At 36.9% G+C, this 15,716-nt stretch overlaps 1 long non-coding RNA gene across 2 annotated transcripts in view; it reads right to left on the minus strand.

The window, feature by feature from the left end:
• Window positions 1-434: 434 nt before the first annotated feature.
• Window positions 435-15,716, minus strand: part of LOC140533582 (uncharacterized) — a 45,709-nt gene continuing 30,427 nt past the window's right edge. For both annotated transcript variants that reach the window (XR_011976994.1, XR_011976993.1), the window contains 2 exons: window positions 3,141-3,254; window positions 435-1,068 (listed from right to left, as the gene is read on the minus strand). This is a non-coding gene — a long non-coding RNA (uncharacterized lncRNA). The remainder of the gene's footprint in view (window positions 1,069-3,140; window positions 3,255-15,716) is intronic.

The raw sequence follows: 15,716 nt of genomic DNA on the forward strand, positions 1-15,716 counted from the left end.
TAAAATAACTTCTAACAGGAAAAGATAATGGATATTCTTACAATAGAATCATAGCTCTTTTTAGTTCTAAAATATGACAATGAATGCAATGACAACTTTTTTGGTAATTACATATGAATATTGGTATGTAAGCTCATCTTCTATAAACTCATAAGTATAAAAAATCATAGATTTAAAATTAGAAGGGACCAGACCATAGAGGTTATCACATCCAACTGCTTCAGCTTCCAGATGAGGAAACTGAGTTAAGCTATCTTTGAATTAGGTCTGACTGAAGCACACAGAGTAATGGGGATACTATGTACCTCACCCATTCCACATCATCTTAATTTTATTCAGATCTCTATGTAATGGGTGTAATCAAGTAAACACCCCCATCCTTGATCCACTCTGGCTAGAGTACACCCAGTGAAGCATTCTTTGAGCTCCCCTGGCAACTTCTCAGGATATGTTTGAATCACTACCTAAAGGACTGGTAATTTAGAATGATGCAACAAGCTTTTGGCCTCTGGGATGGTAGCAATAGTAGGGAGTTGCATGATTAGCCACTGTGCCAAAAGAGCCACCCACTCGGGAAAATTTAAAATGAGTAACTCTGCCCCCTGGGTCTTCTTTCCCTTCCTGTCTTTGGAAAATGTGACATGTAAGTCTCTCTGGGATTTCCATTGAATGGGTTGAGCAGTTTTCCTTCCCCGACTCTTCTGGATTTTATGATATCTTTGAATAATATACTGCCTAAGCAAGACTGAACCTGGGCATTGAGCCTCTAGTTTCTGGCTCTGTGGTATGATGCAATGTGGTGTAGTGTGGCATGGCATGGCATGGTTATGTGTGTGTGCATGTGTGTATATGTGTGTGTATGTGTGTGTTTCCATGAACATGGGCACTCAAACACTCACCCTGAGAAATGGACTTTGAGGAGCAGCTAGTTTGTCAGTTGGGGACTTCTTCAATTCATGCCAGCAAGACTTTAAGAGATTGCCCCCAACAGCTATTGCAATGCTTCTTGGAGAGGAAGACAACCACCAATAGGAAAAGGAGCCCATTCCTTGCCAGAAAACATGTACCCTAAGGAGGCAGTGAAGAGTTAAGGGAAGGTAGAACACCTATTTAGCACTACTACAAAATGATTAATGTTTTAATATTTTAATTATCAATTTTCCAAGAAAATAGAAGTTATATTAGTGCTTCAGGTTTAAGCCTTGGCCAATGGGTTCTTGTGAATCATTAGTGTTGAGTTTTTTTTTAATTGCATGTGTATTGAGAAAATAAACAGCTGTATTAATCCTGATCTACCATGAACATTGAATACCATTCTACTCCTCACTTTGAGAAGACCTGGGGTATTAGACAAACCTAAACTTTAGTACTCTGGGACTCTGGAGTGGTGATATAAAAAGCCTGATTACTTTCCTTAAATCCTGGAACCCAAGGTTGCCCCTGGTCTATACATATAGGTCTAGAAGTAGGACCTCTGAATGGAAGAGGGCAAGTGTCCCTGCCCTCCTGGGACCAGCAGTGATTTTGTTTTAGTAAACTTGGGGACTTTTCCCAGGATCCAAGGGATTGATTTCAAGCAACTTTTGGTGATTAATCTCTTTCTGAGAGGGACAAATATGTTTAGGGCTCATCTGAGCTTATTTTTATTTTTTATGTGAAATCTACTTATCCTATTCTTGGGTGAATTTGGACCTCTATTTGAATTGTCCCTATTCACCGGTAGAGATGCATTGGAGCAAGTGGGGTGCCATGTTTTTAGGGACCCCTGGAGATATTTTGTCAGAACTTCCAGTTGGACTGACTTAGGTATGGGCAGAAAATAGGCTAGGAAATTGCATAGATTGTCTTCTATACTGTGGGGACAAATGAAGGAATTTTTACCCAGGAAAATTCATCTCTCACCTAAGGGTAAAGGGATGATTTCTAGTCAATTCATAGTTCCTAATTCCTCTTAAGAGAGTTTCACATGCTCAAAGAACTCATTTGGAACTGGAGTTTCCTTCTGAGAAGGAAACTTAGTTAATTTAATTTCTCCATTTTTCTTTTCTTTCCTTTTCAAATTTGTTAGTTGTTGCAGTATAACATAGTGGATAGAAAGGCAGCAAGGGAGCCAGGATATATATTGGTTATTACCAAGGGCAAGTCATTTAAATGCTCAATGTGATTTACAGTCTTATGGAACTCTATAGATAGTTCTTTAAAAACTATAAATTGCAGAGAATATATTGGCATTTTTATATTTCATTGGTAAAGGAAGTTTGGGGTTTTTTCCTTTATCAAGAAAATCACAAGGTCTTGTTCCTATCTCTATGCTAATTGTCATTTTATTTCCATTTCATTTTTAAAATTGCTAATGATGTGGTTACCTCTCCATGCCCAGTTGTGAGCAGGATGCCACTGCAGAACCTACAGATATGCCTGAATCTTGATGAAAGCTCAAGTCACAGAATTATAACATGCAGTTTTTTGTAGTGGCATTCAATTCTTCCAACATTTCATTTATTCCAATTCTGGTTATTTTCCAGATGGAATTATCATCTGGAATTATTAAGTTGTATTATGTAATTAAAAGCTTTACAAGCATTAAAGGTAAGAAGGATACTATATTTTAAATAAGGGATATTTGAATGCCTCTTTCTAGAAGTAAAAGAGTCATGTGCAAAAATCATCTGTCCAGTCAAGCCCAACTCTCAGGAAATTGAAGATGAGGATGAAGATGATAAGCTAGCATTGATATGTCACTTTAAAGTCTGCAAAGAATTTTATAACTGGTATTTCATTTGATTCTCATAACAACCCTAGGAAGTATTATTGTTGTCTTCATTTTACATAAGATGTAAGCTAGGTAAAGTGAGCTTAAGTGACTTGCCCAGGATCACAGCCAGTACATTTGTGAGAAATGGAAATAGACTTGTCATACTAGGTTAGGTATTAGCAACTTTGTAATATAGCCAAGCCTATAAGTAATAGTACACTTTAAAGTCCCCTAAGTATCTAGGCATTAAAATCTCAGTGATTTCTCCCTATCCTATCCTATAGCTGGAATGAGCAACCAAAAGGAGCAGTGAGATAAGGAGTCCTTGCAGATTCCTTTAACATTACCAAAGGGGTTTTATGGGACAAAAGAAAACGGAACTTACATGTCTTCTTGACTCAGTCACTTGCTTCCAAAAGGGGTCTTATGAACGTTGCAGAAGATCTTTATTCTCCCTTCTATTTCCTGGTCATTTGTCTTTCCCTGTGCTTATCATAAGCTTGAGGGGAAGAGACAAGGAAAAAGAGAGTGTAAAAGGAGAAAAAAGTTGCTGCTCTGCTTTCTATGCTTTAGTTCCTAAACTGTTATGGAAAATTTTTAGGGATGTAAGAGACTTAGGTTTAATTTAATTTCCCTTACCTCAGTTGAGAAGGGAGTATATGTGCCTATTGTGAACTATCCCTACTCTACAGAGTCATATACAATGCAAGCGTCCTGCTCCTTGACCCTAATAACATTGTATCAAATATTGTCATAGTTATTTTCAGTTTTCAACATTCACTTCCACAAAATTTTAAATTTCAAATTTTCTCCCCATCTCCCTCCATCCCCTACCCCAGAATACCATGTATTCTGATTACCCTTTCCTCCAATCTGCCCTCCTTTCTATCATCCCACTCCTCTTATTCCTTCCCTTCTATTTTCCTGTAGAGCAAGGTAGATTTCTATACCCTGTTGCCTATATATCTTATTTCCCAGATGCATGCAAAAACAATTGTTGGCATTCATTATTAAAATTTTGAGTTCCACATTCCCTCCCTTACCCCCTCCACATCCACCCTCATTGAGAAGGCAAGCAATTCAATATGTTATAAATGTGTAGACATGCAAAACACTTCCATAACAGTCATGTTGTGAAAAACTAACCATATTTCTCTCTGTCCTGTCCTGCCCTCCATTTACTCTATTCTGTTCTTTTACCTGTCCCTCTGTCAAAGTGTTTGCTTCAGATTACCCCTTTCTCCAAATTGTCGTCCCTTGCATTATATCTTGTACCCTTCCCCCCTGCTTTCCTGTAGGGTAAGATAAATCTCCATACCCAACTGACTGTGTGTTATTCTCTCCTAAAGGAAAATTTGATGAAAGGAAGGTTCACTTATTCCTGCTCCTTGTCCCCTTCTTCCTCTCCATTGTAAAAGTTCTTTCTTGCCTCTTTTATATGAGATGATTTACTACATTCTACTTTTCCTTTTCTCTTTCTCCTAGTACATTCCTCTGAACACTTTTCTTTTTTAGATATCACTCCTTCATGTTCAACTTAATCTGTGCCCTCTCTCTCTTTCTCTCTCTCTCTTCTCTCTCTCTCTTCTCTCTCTCTCTCTCTCTCTCTCTCTCTCTCTCTCTCGCTCTCTCCATGTATATACATATATATATACATATATATATACATATATATATACATATATATATATATATATATATATATATATATATACACATGCACATAAACATATATATATATATTCCCTCCAACTATCCTAATACTCAGAAAGGTCTCATGAGTTATACATATCATCTTTCCATGTAGGAATGCAAACAGTTCAACTTTAATAAGTCCTTTATGGTTTCTCTTTCCTGTTTATCTTTTCATGCATATGAAAGTCAAATTTTCTATTCAGCTCTGATCTTTTCATCAAGAATGCTTAAAAGTCCTCTATTTCATTGAATGACTGGTTTTTCTCCTGAAATATCATACTGCTGGGTAGGTGATCCTTGGTTGTAAACCTAAATCCTTTGACCTCTGGAATATCATTTTCCAAGTCCTCCAATGCTTTAGTATAGAAATTGCTAAATTTTGTATTATCCTGATTGTGTTTCCACAATGCTTGAATTGTTTTTTTCTGGTTGCTTGTAATATTTTCTCCTTGACCTGGGAATTCTGGAATTTGACTGCAATACTCCTAGGAATTTTCCTTTTAGAATCACTTTTAGGAGGTGATCAGTGAATTCTTTTAATTTCTATTTCACCCACTGGCTCTAGAATATCTGAGCAGTTTTCCTTGATAATTTCTTGAAAGATGATGTCTAGGCTCTTTTTTTTATAATGGTTTCAGGTAGTCCAATAATTTTTAAATTATCTCTCCTAGATCTATTTTCCTAGTCAATTATTTTCCAGTAACATACTTCACATTGTCTTCTATTTTTTTATTCTTTTGGTCTTGTTCTATAATATCTTGATTTCTCATAAAGTCATTAGCTTCCATTAGTTTCATTCTAATTTTTAAGCAATTATTTTCTTCAGTGAGTGTTTGGACCTCTTTTTCCATTTGGCCCATTCTGCATTTAAGGCATTCTTCTCCTCACTGACTTTTTGAGTCTCTTTTGCCATTTGGGTTATTCTAATTTTAAAGCTATTATTTTCTTCAATATTTTAGTAGGTTTCCTTTAGCAAGCTATTGACTCATTTTTCATAATTTTCTTGCATCACTCTCATTTCTCTTCCCAATTTTTCCTCTATTTCTCTTACTTGATTCTCAAAGTCCTTTTTGAGCTCTTCATGGCCTATGATCAACTCATATTTTTCTTGGAGGCTTTGGATGCAGGGGCTTTGGCTTTATTGTCTTCTTCTGGTATTATGTTTTGATCTTCCTTATCACCAATGATGTAAGAAAATATCTCTTCACCGAGAAAGTAAGAATCTATAGTCTGTTTCTTTTTCCAGTTTGCTCATTTCCCCAGCCAATTACTTGACTTTTGAGTTCTTTGTTAAGTGTAGGGCTCCAGAAGCAGCCTCTGCTTCAGCAGTGAGTACCACTACCCTGGGGCTGGGACTATGGCCAGACCACACTCCCCTCTCAACCAGGTGAGAGAACCTTCCCACTGACCTTTGAAGACTTCTTTGGCATTTATGGGTTGAGAAGTCTGAAAATCATAGCAGCGGCCTGTGATTCATTCTCCTAAGCCTGCTCCAGCTCTGTCCATGCCCATCACAACCCATGCCAAACTGCACTCTGCTCCCAACCTGGCACAATATACCTTTCCTGTCAATCTTCCAGATTGTCTTGGGCTGAAAATTTGCTTCAGTCTGTCCTTTTGTGACTTCTACTGCTCTAGAATTTCTTCAGAGTCATTTTTTAGGATTTTTTTGAAGAGTCTGGGGGGAGAGCTCTAGCAAGTCGCTGCTTCTATGCCACCATCTTCCATTATATCAAATATTTAAAAACTGAGTCACTACGCATACTTACAAATTTTTATAGTTTTATAGTTATTTCATAAATGACAGAACTGTAGTATAGGAAATCTGAGTGTTTTGCCTACAATTATGTTATTAGGTATCTGAACCTAGGATATGAAAGACAAGTTCACCCTCTTCAAATATCCAAATTAGCTAATTAAATGACACAATCAAAAGAGCATTGAACCTGGCATCAGGAAAACCTGAGTTCAAATCTGGCCTCAGGTACTTAATATATCTATTATATATGTTATGTGTATATGTGTGTGTACATATACATATATAGCTATTATATATAACTAATAGAATTTATATATACACATATATATATAAAATATACAACTTAATAGCTATATGACTCAAGGCAAATCATTCATCCTTGTTTTCTTCAGTTCCCATATATCTATAAAACAGGGATAATAATAGCACCTACTTCCCAGGGTTGTCGCAAGGATCTATTGAGATAATATCTGTAAAGCATTTAGCATAGTGCCTGACACATTGTAGGCAATATATAAATACTTATTATTGTTAATATAATCATTATACTATACAGAGCTTTCATCTATCAAATTCTGTATAGAGCTCCATAGCCCTGCTCCTTGTGGAGCAATAGGAAATCTCCTGCTATTTGTCCTGTCTTAAGTTTGGGAGGCTAATGTCACTGGCTAAAGAGGTTCTGTTCATTACTAAATATTTTCCAGCTAATACTCCCTAAATGAATGGTTATATTGGGCAACCACTGTTCCATTAAAAATTAAAGCAGAAACCAAAGCACAAGTTAGTGAAGTTTATTAAAGGACACAGCAGATAGACTCCCAAAATAATGAAGAAAGTGATGAAATGAAACTGCCTTTCATATTCGTCTTGGGTCTGTCAACAGCAACAGACAGGAAGTGTGCTTTGAAACTGGATTATTCTTATTTATATACAAGAAGACCCTCTTTTGAGGGAGTTTATAAGTAAAGTCATTTTTGCTGTCATCTTAAAGGTTTGAAACATGCGAAGTAGCAAGATTACAGATGGTTGAGTTCATGGACAACCTTTCTGAACTCATGAGTTGCCTTTTGGCACATATTCTGCAACTTTGCAAGCTATCTATCTTCTCAGGGATGGCAGCCTGCCTAGAGGAAGAGGAGGAGGAAGGGTTGGAGGAGGAGGAAGAGGAAGAAGAAGAAGAAGAGGTATACAGGGAAGGAAAGGGGAAAGGGAAGGATAGGGAAAACAAGGGGAAGGGGAAGAAGAGGGAGAGAGGGAAGGAAGGAAAGCGATACTATTATTTAAAATGGAGATAAGGGTGGAGTCTATATAATAAAATAATAAGGATTCTCATAAAAGTCAAAATGGGGAAAAATCCAGTTGAAACTTAACAAACAAACTAAGAAGTTACAAGCACTTATGATACACTTCAAAGAAAGCTATTAACTCCAAACATACAAGCAAAAAGGATCACAATGTACTATACTTAATAATTGATTTTCCACCTGTACTTTGTTTCCCCAAATTGGCCAGGGATGGGGTGGGGTTTGAGGGATTTTACACTTGTGGTTGGAGTAAACAATAAGCAATAAACAGATCTAATCCTGTAAAGGAACATAGTTTATCACTTAGCCTTACTTCTAGAAGCAAGGACATTGCAATTTATGAGAATGACTATAACAAACATGTATGGTACTGGTCAGTAAAGACCACTTGTAACATGCCTTCAAAGATTCCCATTTTCAATTTGAGAAATAGTACCCTAGCGTCTATTCTTTGCAGGTTATATCTCTACTGAAAGGCATGTCTAATTTATACTAGATGCCATTAGGGGATTCACTCACTTCAAGTTAAATATAATCAGCCCATACAGATGATTTTTAAAAATCTCAGCGTAGGGAAGGCTCACTAGGGGTGTTAAATACTTCCTAAAGGACTATTAGCCTTCTGGACCCAACCCTATATTGAGAAATTTCCTCCTCACAGTGATTAATCAAGGAAAATTGTAAGACTTAATCTACCAAGACTTCGCCCTGAAATATCACCACAAATTCTCATCATGTGGTCATATCCACATGGGTCTAGAGTGGTATGGTGATAATGGGTCTAAGGCGACTAAGATTTACTCAAAGCAACTGAGTCAAAGCTTTGCAGTAAACAGACTTAGAAGGAAGTGCTATTGCTCACCAGATGCTACAGTTCTGAGTAGGCTTCCCCACTAGTCAGTCCAAACCCTCAGGGATTTATGAGAATATTTTAAACTAAAACAGTTTCTCCCTTTCTCATTTGTTCTGCCCTTGGAAAAATGGTGGAATTATTTTCCCCACCCCTAATTTAAGGGTCATTCTTAAGGGTGCAGCCTATGGGAAATTCAATCACTTTTTCAGAGTTTATGGTATTTGAAAATGAGATTTTCCTTTCTATTTTTCCATATATGCAGAACTGATTTAGGTACTTTAAAAGAACCAGGGTCCCTGATCTCAAGAGTGAACTGCTTGCTTCTCAAAACCTGATATAATGGACCACAGAACTTTAGATTAACACCACATGGTAACTTTAACAGTGGGAGTTTTTGTGATAATGTACTTATATTTTCATTGTTTGAGAGGCTCCAAAACTCTTTGGGGGTCTGGGCCCCTTAACTGCTTCATTTGGCCCTGTGTAGTATGATAAAGTTATTGGTGAGAAGTAGGATGAAGAGTAACCAATGAGGAGATAGAAACATATATGGGTAGATTCATCAGGGCTCTAACTAGAGTTATAGAGTAAGGGGAAACTGGGATTTGGCTCCAGGGTCAAAATTTGCCTATGAATGGGAACTATAAATGCATGTGACAAGACTTGTATTCCTTAAAGGAAGTAGAGAGAGTCTGAACCAGGTCAGAGCAGGAGGTGAAGCTTTAACTAAACAGCTGGTGGCAAGACAGTGAGATTTGGAATAGAAGCAGGCTCTCATCCAGAGAGGGTCAGTTGTCTCAATGTACACTTAATGAGGCAGAAGCCAAGTCTAATGGAGCCAAGCTCTGGCCCAGCCCTGGTTCAGATATCTGGTCCCCTCAGTGCCAAAAGTGATCACATCATAGCAGGTGTCACTCCCACAGGGAGATAAGAGTGTAAAGTCCCAGGAACCCTTGACGCACTGGGAAGTAGGGTTCTCCCACCTATGATCAACCTAAAGAAAAGGGTAGTCATTCAAGACAGTACCTTACCACTCCTGATGAACTTCTTCCTTATTCTAGGGTCATTCTCTTTTCTATAAAGTTTTAACCTCCATAGTCTTTCAAACTTTACTGAAAGGTAGTAGTGGGGTGGGCATGATCGAAAATATGAGGGGTTATGTTAGGAGTTCAGAGTGTGAAAATGAATATACTAACAACCTTTATTGGCTTGAACCTTCAAATTATCTAGGTAACAGAGAGGAGCTATATGAGGACTGACTGTATTAGCTACAATACAAAGTGGCTTGACATACCAACAGTCCTTTGTGGTACCCGAGAGTAAACCCAGCTGGATGAGGAGAAAATCAGCAACTCTGAAGCCAAGTCAGTTCATGCCAGTCTTGAAGCAGACCCTGAGCTATTTGATGATTTATAGACCTTCAAGAGGCATCCTTATCTTCAGAGACTCTCCTAACTGCTAGTTATGGGGCTCTCAGACACATCCTGTTTTGTGGTTTTTAGAAACATCCCCTTATTGTTTGTGCATAAGCCTTCAATTGTCCAGACTGTTTATCACCAAGAATGCCTTCTGATTTGTGGATCAAAGGGCTACAGCTCTGACACCTAAAATTCCTCACACCCCCCTGTTTCCTGGATCTCCCTCTCCCCTTTGGAATGAGGCTTCCTGCCTCATTCCTTTCTAGAACCTGCCCAAATCCTACCTTTCTCCCCAATTCCCTGCCTTCCTTTGAAAAGCATATATACCTCACCCTTTCCAACTCCCCTTCCAACAGATGAGAACACTGTTTCAGCTTGCAAGCTCCTTTTCAGGCAATAAATGCATTTATAATCTGTGTAAACTCTGATCAGACTCTGGCTCATTCCAGGTTCCCCTTTTTGAACCTGGGGATTCTTCCATTTTAACAGTTCACATGTTTTGGGGTTTTTTATTTAGTAAGAGAATAATCAGGGTCCCTATGTTCTATGGGGAATAGTGACAGGGTTTTCTCCTGGAGAAGAAAATACTTTTCTAGATGAAGGAATTCTCTGCTATCAATATGATTGGCCCCAAAGGATGGAAGATTGAAGGGGAAATGCAGAGGACAAAAATAGTCCCTCAACTCTTGTTGGAGAACCACTCTTTGCCAGGAATGCATTTCAAAACTCTTTTTATTTCTCTCGAAGATTTTCTCTCTCAAGCTACACAAACTTTGTTGGGGCAAAAAATTGGGGCCACTGTGACCTTGGAAGGATCACTGCTCCCTGCCCCAACCCCTATCCCCCATCCCCCCCACTCCCGATCAGCTGCTTGTTATGAATCATGAAATCATATGAACAGGAAACGCTCCTCTGGATATGCTGGGGTTTCTGTTCTCCTGTGGGAAGGTGAACTTCAATAAGATGGTGGAAAATAGAAAGTCATAAGATATAAGTTTCAGTCTCTATAGTGATGTTAACTCTGGGCTTCTGTACTATCCTCTTTAAACTGAAAGGGTTAGACAAGTGGTCTCTAAGGCCTCCACATCTAGCAGCCTGTGAGTCCCTAGAAATTTTCAGCCCATTGACCCCACTTTGGCTCAGCTTCAATTTTAATGATGGTTGAATAATTCTTCCTCTGTCATTTACCCTAGCTGGATGCTAAGTTTTCTTTCTCTGTAAAGTATAGGAAATGGAACAGATCACTCTGAACACTCCATCTAAGTCTAACATAATAATTTTGAGGAGAAGTGGTATAGATGATGTCTTCAAGCTATCTTTCAGCTCCCTCCCCCAAAACATCTATTTTCTTTTTTTAATAATATTTTACTTTTTTCCAAATTGCATGTAAAAACATAACTATTTTCTTATGTTACGACTCCACTCCCACCAATCAGGCTTCTTTAATGCCAAATCTGACCTTAGCAACTATTCATCATGAATAATTAGTTAAAATAGGAAGGTACCATATGGTCTGTTTCTGGAGACAGAAGGGCAAAGAGAGCCCCCCCGCAGCAAGTGTTGTAGTATGCCAGAGTCTGTCTCCCCAAACACAGAAAAGTGCTCACCACTACCCTATTCAAATGGGTCTTTTATGCCACTTTCCTGAACAAAGTTTTTGGTGCTTTTCTTCAACAAAGTGTTTTGGTACCAGATAAAAATATTCCTAGTTATGGTTCTGTCATTAGCATCTAGTCCCAATTTCTGATATCGAAGACATTGCCTGAATTAAATATTTTTGCCCCTCCATCAATTATTTATAATTCAATTCAAGGATTTTAAGAGGCAACCTTGACATTTAAGATCGAACAGTAAGTGAGGGAAGTCAGCCTCACTCCTAATAGCACTTTGGACCATTTTTCGTACCAGAAAACAGAGAGAACCTCTAAGGTCATTTCTCACAGAGGGACTTGCAGAAGCGGGGCTTCAAATCGATCTGTCCTACGACGTAGAATTTACTTCATTTTGGAACTTCTCACCTGTAGTAGGGCAACTAGTACTGGTTTCTAAATGAATAGCTGGCTATTTAGTAGGGTGATATTTTTTCAGTTTTTCTCCCCCTTAGAGAAGTCAGGTAAGGTGTTTCTTTTTTCCTTTTCCCCCTTTGATCCAGCCCTGTGATTTTCATTGCTGTAGGATGCTACTGCTACGTATAATTCTTCTATCAATGCCAAGTCAGCAATTGTTCTCCAATTTATAGTCTCTGAGTCTTGCCTTAAGCGCTTTAGAGATTGTGACTTTTCCAAGGTCACAGAACCTGTATGTGTCAGACAGGGCTTGAAACCAGGTCTTCCTGATTTTGGAGCCAGCTATCTACACCACAGCTTTAAGACTTGAATTAATTTTGCCCTATTTGGATATGGGGGAAAAATATATATATATGTATTATATAGATATATACACATATATAAACCTATATAGATGATTCTATAAAGACTTAGAAAAATGATGCAGAAAAGAAAGCACAGAATTTAGAAACAAAGAAATCTTAATTCTACCTCTAACTTCATTGCTAGTCATTTCTGAGATTCAGTTAAGTCCCTGTAAAGTGCCATTGATGTTTTGCACTGATGAAGTTATAACACCAAGCCAAAGGAATCTTGTTGCTGATAGAAAAAAAAAAAAATGAAACACAGGATAATGGCCTTGGCATCTTCCTTTACTCTTGGGTTTGTTTGGATGTATTGACATGCTAAACCAGAGAGCATCTTGGAAATGAAGTAAAAATCCAAGTGTCCACATTCATGTGAAAAACTTTGAGATTTCAGTTATTATGACTTACATGATTTTGTTATCATTTAGGCATTTTATAGTCTACTTTCCACAAAGAGCAGCATGTTGGCCTCCCCAGAGAATATATGCTACCTTGGAGAATCAAAAGGATCCAACGTATGCACCCTCCATAATTATTCCAAGGTTACATGAATTCTTGATACATGCTTCTTCACCTAAGATACCTTTAAATATACTCTCCTGATCATACATGTTCCTTACTAATGAATATTACCTGTACATGGGCTTCCCCACATGGTGGGACGGTAACATATGGGAGTGTATATCTCATAGGAAAATTGGGGAAATCTCTTGTATCATTTACTATGCAATTTGATTAAATGCAGAAGAGACTTAATGGAAATGTACAATCCAACTATGCTGAGGTAACTGCATATACACCAAGCATGAGAATCAAAATTTCTTGGGCAAATGGAATTCATATAAAAAGTATAAATACAAAATTGTTAATAACATCCCCTGATGGTTTCAGTTCTTGTTATGATGACTTTCATGATTTTATCAATATTTAAATAAAATATATCACAATTCTAAGGCATAAAACCATTTCTTCTACAGACTATAGACACATCTCTTTCATACAGAGCCAGTATATCTCCAAAATTTAATTCTAAGTCAAGTATGTATATCCATTATCCCTGATAAAATATTTGGAACATTATAGCAAAGACAATGGATGATTTTTGAAAGTATTTTACATATCATTGGTGATCATTAGTAATATGTTCCCTGAGTCTAGACCTAACATGTTGCTCCTCAGCTGTCTTCACTCTATTATGCAAACGTGATCCAGCCTCCACCTCCAAATCAATACTTAAAAACTCCCACTCAAGGACCCAGAGATTCAAGGTGATGAGCATTCACCATATATAGTTTAAGCCCAGATCCATTACATTACTTATGACCATCTTCATGCCACATTGCTGCGTGCATTCTGCTTGCCCCTTCCTACATGAACTCTGAAAAAGAAATCTTATCAGCACTACCAACTGACTGAGAGGAGTCGCATGACAAGTAAGGTGGAGGCCTTTTATCTTCTCTGATACTCACTACCTCACAAACTTCTACAAAACACAAATTATACACCAACTAATACAGCAACTTCAGCTGTCTCCAAGGGTCTTGGACACCAGGAACTCAAGATAAAAAACAAAAACAAAAAAAACCAAACCTCCCTGAACTACCTTAAGTTCACACAGCACCCCTTCCCCTGCATGTAATCAGTCTATACTAGTCAACCTTACCCAAGTTTGTTTAAAAAAAAAAAAAAAGAATACCAGCAAAACATTTCTTCCTAACCACCATTCCTTATTATATGTTTCCTTTCCATATTTGAAATATAGGCTATTTTAAAGCAAAAAGCTACATTACTTACTTGTATTTTATTCCCAGCACTTGGAACAGTCCCTGGAACATAATAAGCACCTAATTAAAGTTTGTTCATTCCATTTCTTATCTTCACTATGGTGCTGATCTCCTTTTTTAATCTTGTCACAATTAGCCTATGTCTTTTTGATAAATATTATTTTTAATCATCCCTATTTCTGATTTCTATTTCTGATCATTTCCATACAGCTCAGCTTTTTTTCTGAGTTCCTGAAATTATGCTTTGGCTCTAATTTATTTGTTTAATAAGTACAGATGTCTCTTAAAGCAGTTCTATTCCTACTTGGGCAGTTAAACTCTTAGGTCTAGATAGCTTCACTTCTTATTAGCTATATCTTCTGTGTGTGTTTATATCAATCAATCAATAAAAATTTATTAAGTATCTACTATGTGATAGGCACTGTGGTAAGTGCTGAGGATGCAAAGAGAGGCAAAAGGCAGTCCCTGCCATCTAGGAGCTTATAATAGTAGGGGAGACAACATGCAAACATGTTTTTAATACTAGTAATTTGGCTTTCTCTCTTTTTATTCATATTAACTAATGATTTATCTATTTTGTGTTTTTTTTCATAAAACAAACTCTTAGCTTGATTTATCAATTCAATGTTTTCTTACACTTAATTTAGTTAATCTCACCTTTAATTTTTAAGTTTCTGAATTTGGTGTTTAATTAAGACTTTTTAAATTTGCTTTTTTTTATTTTTTTAACTGCATACTTTTTCATTGGTGTGTTCATTCTCTATTTTATTAATATAAGCATCTAGAGATATAAATTTTCCTCTGATTACTGTTTTGCCGTATCCCATAGGTTTTGATGTTGTCTCACTGTTGTCATTCTCTTTAACGAAATTTTGATTATTTCTATGTTCTTTGATCCATTCATTCTTTAAGATTAGGTTGTTTAGTCTCCAATTAGTTTGTAATCTGTTTCCATGGTCCTTTATTGAATATAATTATTATTGCATTCTGACCTGGAAAGGATACTATTAATATATCTGCTTTCCTGCATTTAATTATAAAGTTTCTATACCTAATATAAGGTCAATTTTTTTATAAAGGTACCATGTGCTGCTGAGAAAAAGTTTTATTTTTTGCTATTCCCATTCAATCCTTAATTATCTATGATTCTGTTCACCTCCTTCATTTCTACCTTATTTTTTTACTTTGCTTATCTAATTCTGATAAAGGAAATTTAAAATCCCCCATTATGACAATGTTACTATGTATTTCTCCCCATAATTCATGTAACTTTTCCTGTAAGAATTTAGACACTGTAGTATTGGTACATACAGGTTAAGTATTGATAATGATTCATTTTTCTATAAGTATCATTTATCGTAATGTAGTTTCCCTGTTTATCTCTTTTAATTGAATCTATTTTAGCTTTAACTTAGTCTGAGATCATGATTGCTACACTTGTTTTTTTTTAATCTCAGCTTTAGCATAACAAATTTTGCTTCAGTCCTTTATTTTAACTCCGTGTGTATCTATCATTTTAAATGTGTTTCTTGTAAACAATATATTGTCAAATTCTGATTTTTCATCCATTCTGCTATCCATTTCTACTTTATGAGTGAATTCATCCTATTCATATTCTAAGTTATAATTGCTAGTTATGTATTTCCCTCCATCCTATTTTTCCTCTCTATTATCCTTCTCACCCTCTCTTTTTATCCTATCCCTCCTCACAACTCTGATGAACTTCTAACCACTA

This window comes from Notamacropus eugenii, chromosome 3 (genome assembly GCF_028372415.1).
Source record: "Notamacropus eugenii isolate mMacEug1 chromosome 3, mMacEug1.pri_v2, whole genome shotgun sequence".
Classification (NCBI taxonomy): Eukaryota; Metazoa; Chordata; class Mammalia; order Diprotodontia; family Macropodidae; genus Notamacropus; species Notamacropus eugenii.